Source organism: Columba livia, chromosome 9 (genome assembly GCF_036013475.1).
Source record: "Columba livia isolate bColLiv1 breed racing homer chromosome 9, bColLiv1.pat.W.v2, whole genome shotgun sequence".
NCBI classification, from domain to species: Eukaryota; Metazoa; Chordata; class Aves; order Columbiformes; family Columbidae; genus Columba; species Columba livia.
In genome coordinates this window covers 2,045-8,193 of record NC_088610.1, presented here as the reverse complement: position 1 = coordinate 8,193, position 6,149 = coordinate 2,045, and the positions used below count along the sequence as shown (strand labels likewise).

General features: G+C 63.5%; 1 long non-coding RNA gene across 1 annotated transcript; it reads left to right on the top strand.

The window, feature by feature from the left end:
* Positions 1-2,410: 2,410 nt before the first annotated feature.
* On the top strand, positions 2,411-4,938 carry LOC135580205 (uncharacterized). The gene is made up of 3 exons (XR_010474514.1): positions 2,411-2,460; positions 3,267-3,395; positions 4,376-4,938. It is a non-coding gene; the product is annotated as an uncharacterized LOC135580205 (long non-coding RNA).
* Positions 4,939-6,149: the final 1,211 nt, after the last annotated feature.

Below are 6,149 nucleotides of genomic sequence, written 5' to 3'. Positions count from 1 at the left end.
GGGGCCGTGGACTGGGGAAGAACGTTTGCGAGTTGGAGGGCGCTACAAGATATTCCGCGGGGAAGCCGGAGAAGAGGCAAATTGGCTGCCAGTGGAGTTGCGTTCCTTCGGTTTAGGACGTTCAGCTTGTCCTTCCAGAGAAGGAGCAGTCACTGGTAGGACCGAGAGGCGCTTTTAAGCGCGTGATCGGAATTGGAGCCAAATGGCACTCGACGTTGCCGCCGTGGGTCTTGGCTTTCAGTGGTTTCCCCGCGGCTGCCTGGTGTTTGGGAGCTCGGAGCGGGCATTTTTTTTTCCCCCAAGGAGAGGCTCTGCTTGAAACAGAACTTGCTTGAAGAAGACAGACGAGGCGGGTGAGGATGCAGAGCGGGCCAATCAGATCGCTCGGGAGGGCTGGAGGGGCGGAGCGCCGATAGGCGGGGAGCATGGCAATTGATGTGCGTAGGCAGCCAATGAGGTTGCCGGGGGGGCGGGCGTTGCGGTGTCCGTACTGCGCATGCCCAACTTGCGCAGTCCTCAGTCAGGTCCGACGCTGAGGCGGGCACCTGGGGGCGGAGCGCGGGAAGGAGCATCCAATAGGAGGACGGCGCGGCGGGGTGGAAAGCAGCCAATCAGAGCGCGCCGTCTCAATCCCGTTTGAACAGCTGCCTCCCTGGCAAACGCGTCCGTGGGGTCCCGGGGCGGGTAGCGGGAGTTAACGGGGAAACGGGGGTCGGGGCGAGGGAGGGGAGGCTGTGGAGCGCTCATTTTGGCCTCTCCGTCCCTTTTGCCTCTCTCTCCCTCTCTCTGTGTCTCCTTGTCTTGCTCCCTGTCCCTGTCTTTCTCTGGTAAGCTGACCTGCTCTTTGCCCTTCTTTTTTTGTGGAATCACAGGCTCCTCCTGCTTGGAAAAGACACGTGCAGTTTTAAATTTGGGTTTGAACTCTAGGGTTTTTTTTCCCCCATTAGCGTAAGTGGACGGCACGTTGTCCTCTGGCTCAATCCCCGTTCTGTTCCGTGGAGCCTTCAGTTTAGGATGTTCAGGTAAGACAGTTTGTCCTTCCAGAAAAGGAGCAGTCACCGGTAGGACCGAGAGAGGCTTTTAAGCGCGTGATCGGAATTGAAGCCAAATGGCACTTGACGTTGCCGCTGTGGGTCTTGGCTTTCACTGGTTTCCCCGCGGCTCCCTGGTGTTGGGGAGCTCGGAGCGGGCACGTTTTTTTCCCCGAGGGGAGGCTGTGCTTAAAAAAGAACGTGTTTCCTCAGAGAAGTGCAAGTCCGTGTGCGTAAGACAGACAAAAACCCCAGCCAGCCTAGTCAAGTTCTGAGCGTGCGTCTGTCAGGCGGCTGCTTTACGTTGAGGAGCGCACGGCCGTGCAATGGTAAGGGCGAAGGGCAAGGCAAGACAGAAGGGTTTTTCCTGCTGCGGGTGACCAGCCGCCCCCCTTTTCCGCGTGAAGCAGAGGAGCGCGGTTCGTTGTCGCCTTTTAAACGCGGCGGCGGCGGCGGCGGCAAGCCGAGCGGCCGGAGGGCGCGGGGTGGGGGGGGGGGGGGGGGGTCCCGGCAGGGCGGCGACCCGGCGGGTGAGGATGCAGAGCGGGCCAATCAGATGGCGCGGGAGGGCTGGAGGGCTGGAGGAGCGGAGCGCTGGTTGGCTGCCTAGGCACGTCAGTTGCCTTTCTGTCTGCCAATCAGATTGCCGGGGGGGCGGGCGTCGAGGGCTGGGTACTGCGCATGCCCCAAAGAGCGAGCGCTGATAGGCGGAGAGATGCTGATTGGCGTGCCGCCCGCAGCCAATGATGTTGCCGAAGGGGCGGGCGTTGCGGCGTCCCTAGTGCGCATGCCCCAGCCGCGATCGCTGATAGGCGGCGAGAGAGGTGATTGACGTGTCCCGGGGAGCCAACCGGGATGCGGCAAGGGGCGGGTGCTGCGGTCTCCCTAGTGCGCATGCCCAAACCGCGAGCGCTGATAGGCGGCGAGAGAGGTGATTGACGTGTCCCAAGGAGCCAACCGGGAAGCGGCAAGGGGCGGGAGCTGCGGTCTCCCTACTGCGCATGCCCCAGCCGCGATCGCTGATAGGCGGCGAGAGGGCTGATTGACGTGTCCCGGGGAGCCAACCGGGATGCGGCAAGGGGCGGGTGCTGCAGTCTCCCTACTGCGCATGCCCAAACCGCTAGCGCTGATAGGTCCGCGGTGTCTCGGTGCCGCGCCGTGGGGGGAGACCGGGAGCGAACGGGAACGGGGGTCGGGGCGGCTGCGGAGCGCTCGCTGCGGCCGGCGCCCGGGCATCGGGAGGCGGGCGGCTCAGGGCCGCCCTTCGTGAGGTTCCCCGGAGGCGGCAGGAGGGTGGAGGGGAAGGAGGGGACAGCCGGGGACCTCCCGCCGCGCGCGTGTCCGGGGCGCGGCGGCTGTCGGTGCCCGCGGAGCCCGGCGGGACGGCGGGGGGAGCGCGAGGGGCACGGAGCGGCGAAAGAGGCGGCAGGTGAGTGCGGCAGCGGCGAGGGTGACCGTGCCGTTGGAACGGGGGGAGCGGGACGGGGCCGGCGCGGCGCGGCGCGGAGGCGTTCGGTTCCGGTTTCCCCCCCCCCCCCCGCCCCCCCCCCGCCCTTACGGCCGCGCTGGCGAAGCTGCTGGGAGGCGTGCGGTCCGGAGCCGCGTCTCCCTCCGGCGCAGCGCCCGTGCCCGGTGCGGCAGCCCCTCCGGGAGCGGCGCAGCCCCCGTCGGTCGCGGGGACGGTAACAAGCAGAGCTAAGGCGCGGTTGCGGGCGGGCTGGGTGGCGTGGCGAGCGGGGCGCCGCTTCGGCGGGAGCTCGGGGGCGAGCCCCGGCGGGTTCCGTGTCCTGCGGGCGCGGCTTTCGCGCCGCGGCTCTCTCTGTGCGCTTTTTTGTTTGGTCGCGTTTGTTTTTTGGGGTTTTTTTGGCGGGATTCCCGCGAAACGCGGCACGAGCGCTCGCCCGGGCTGCCGCGGCGGGTCTCAGTGGCGCCGTCCTGTGGGCAAAGCGCGGTACTGCACCCGGCCGCCCCAACGCGGTGCCGCGGCGCGCCTCGGTGCTGCCGCCCTGTGGCGAAACTCGGGTACTGCAGCGCCCGGCAAGGGGGGGGGGCAGAGACGCCGGTCGAGCCGCGGGGGTTCGCGGTCGGGTCTGTGCGTGCCGGTGTCCGTCCCCCCCGACGGGGGTCAGGTCCCCATTGGTGTGCAAACGACATCCCTCCCTCGGGGCCTCCTTAAACGTTTAATGACGTAAATATTGCTCCTGCTAACGTTGTCGGCGCGGCTTCTTTCCTCAGTGGATCCGTCCGGCAGTCGGTGGCCCACGGTTGCTCGGCAACAGCAGAAGCGGATTGAAGGGACCGGCCGCTGGAGGATGCCGAAGCCTCCCGGGTCAGCGATGGGAGCAGCTTTGCGTAAAGCGAGGGGTACGTGAAGCCGGGCGTGCGGGGCGACCGCCCAGCAGGTAAGGGAAGCTAAAGCTTTACCTCCAGGGACTTCTGCCCAGAAAGCTGAAGCAATTGCTCTCGCGTGAGCTGTAGAGTTACGCAAAGAGAAGAAGATTAGTAGCTGCACTGATTCTAAGCAGGTTTCTTGAAGGGTGCGGGCCCTTGAAGCCGTTTGAAAAGAATAAAGTGTATTAACGGCACAAGGGAGGCAGATTAAACGTGATGCTCCGGTTGCTGGAAGCTGTGCTGTTGCTAGGAGAGTTGCCGTCACGCGTTGCAACGGGCCTCAGAAGGGAAACGCTGCTCAGGAAACTGGCAATAAATTGGCAGGCGCCGCTGTCAAACCAGCCACCGAGAGGACAGAGACCGGTACGGAAGCCGCGTCTCTGAGCCCAGGTGGCCGTGTCCTCCAGCAACGTCAGGGAACTGTAACAAAGAGGATAAGCAATTAATAGGAGATTAATAGCCCGATCAGAATTAGGGTCCAAAGGAGCCGTCACCGGCGACGGGAGAGCAGCGGCGCCTCGCGGCGCGAGGAGCTGACGCGCTCTGTCGAGATCGGACGAACAGGTAAGAGCGAATTTAGAAGCTCTGTGCGAACGAGGCAATGGGAAACGTGCCTAGAAAACCGTCTTGATGGTGCACACGGGGTACAGACAAGAGCAGCCGGACGAGGGAAACGTACCAGGACAACCCTGGCAAAGGGAGTTCTCCGAGCTGCCTGGAAAAGGGGGGTGTCGATACCGGCCGGCACGAACGGCTCCCTTCTCGGGTCGGCCGGAAGCGTTGCCGTGCCGGGGGGCGGCTGCCGGCCTGCGGGCCGGGGCTGCGGCTGTTTGGGGCGCTGCCCCCGCTTTGTTTTCCTCGGGGAGCCCCCCCACGCTCGGGGGCTTGTGGGACGTGCACGTGCAAATGACACGGTGTTCCCAGCTGCTCTGTTCTCTGCCTTGTTTTTTCAGGTGCCTGTCCCTGTTTTCTCTTCCCGCTTTTGAAGAGAAGCTGCCGAGTGAGCGTACGCTGCGGTGAAGTTCTACAAGATGCAGCCCTCGGGAACCGGTTGCTGTGGGGTTGCTCGTGCGGCCAGCTTTTGGTGTCGGTTGTTCCGGCGCTCCGTCGCGGTGTAGAGCCGGCCCCGTACGTAGCGGTGAGGCGTACCGCAGTTCGGTTTGATTCTCGGATAGGCCTCGGCTCTGACTGTGCACTCGAACGCCAAAACCTACAGCGGAAGCTGCGGTGGCTTTAGCGTGCAAGGGGCGCGAGCGCCGTGAAGCCGCCCGTGTGGCCGAGCGTCCCGATCGCGGCGCTGAGCGTTAGACGGACTTGAGCCGCGTGCCGGAATCGTTTTGTTTTGGAGAGGGCGGGATAAACCTGGAGCACAACTTGGGAGGGCGGTACGTCGTGGGCAGGTTTTAGTATTGCCTGTGGAGTGCCGCTAGAAGCGTTCGTAGTTCTTGCTTGTCTCTGTTACAAGATGAGCCGTGTCGTCCTGCGTGACGCGTAACGGGGAGGACGGCGCGGTAGCGGTGCTCTGCAAAGAGCCCGTTGGGGGGTATTTTAGCTCGCGGGAAAGGGATTGGGGAACCACCTGGTGGGAATGCGAGGAGAGCAGCCCTGGCGGAATCTGAGGAGCCGAGGCCGTTGTATAAATTGGACAAGGAAGGAAAGGCTGCGGGCAAAGCGCGGTGCTGCACCCGGCCGCCCCAGTGCGGTGCCGCGGCGCGCCTCGGTGCTGCCCGCCCTGTGGCGAAACCCGGGTACTGCAGCGCACGGCAAGGGGGGGGGGCAGATGCCGCGATTGAGAGACGGGGACGCAACTTGATGCAAGCAAAGTGTCCACTTTATTGCTCTTCACACAATTCTTTTATACTGTTACATGCATAACAACTACTATCGTGGATTATGCTGATTGGCACAACAATTAATTATCTCATACATATTACAAAGGCTGAGCTCATGATAGGTTAGTAAGAGCATGCAAATCTGTCCTAGCTCCTTGTTACTATCGTGTCCTGTGTGCTGGGCAAGCTTTACAGGCTGCTTTCTCACAGCCACAAGGTCCTGTTGCTAAACAGGACATTCCCATCTATCATCACAAGTTTCTGCTCTTTGTGCTTACATCTGCATGTTGTAACTTTTCACGGCCCTTAGTAATTTTCCATGCTAACACAACAGGTCTAGTAGCTAGAACTAGCATATTAACTATAGATATATATTTTTGCTAATATCCTATAAGCCTAGATAACCCACAGGCAGAGACGCCGATCGAGCCGCGGGGGTTCGCGGTCGGGTCTGTGCGTGCCGGTGTCCGTCCCCCCCGACGGGGGTCAGGTCCCCATTGGTGTGCAAACGACACCCCTCCCTCGATGGCTCCCTTAGGAGGGTTAATCCCAGTCCTCGTTCTTTTGGCAGCGGCGGGTCTGTGACCTCGCGGGAAGCCCAGGCTGCTGCACAGAGCTCGTCGGGAGCGGAGCCGCGGAGGCGGGGGGCCTCGACGAGCCCAGAGCTGCGTCAGACGGAGGGGGGCGCGCGCGCTGCCCGGGGGACGCGTCCGGCGGAGCGGAGTGACCTGCGGCGGGCAACGAGCGGGAGCCGCTCGGAGCTGGAGCGGCCGTTGGCCGCGCCTTCCCTGGGGAGGTGAGCGCGGGGAGCCCGGCCTCTCTCTCCCTCGGGGATTAAACCCGCGCCCGTCCGCGCCCTTCCCGGGGGCGGCGGCGAGGCGGGTTCCCCCGGCTC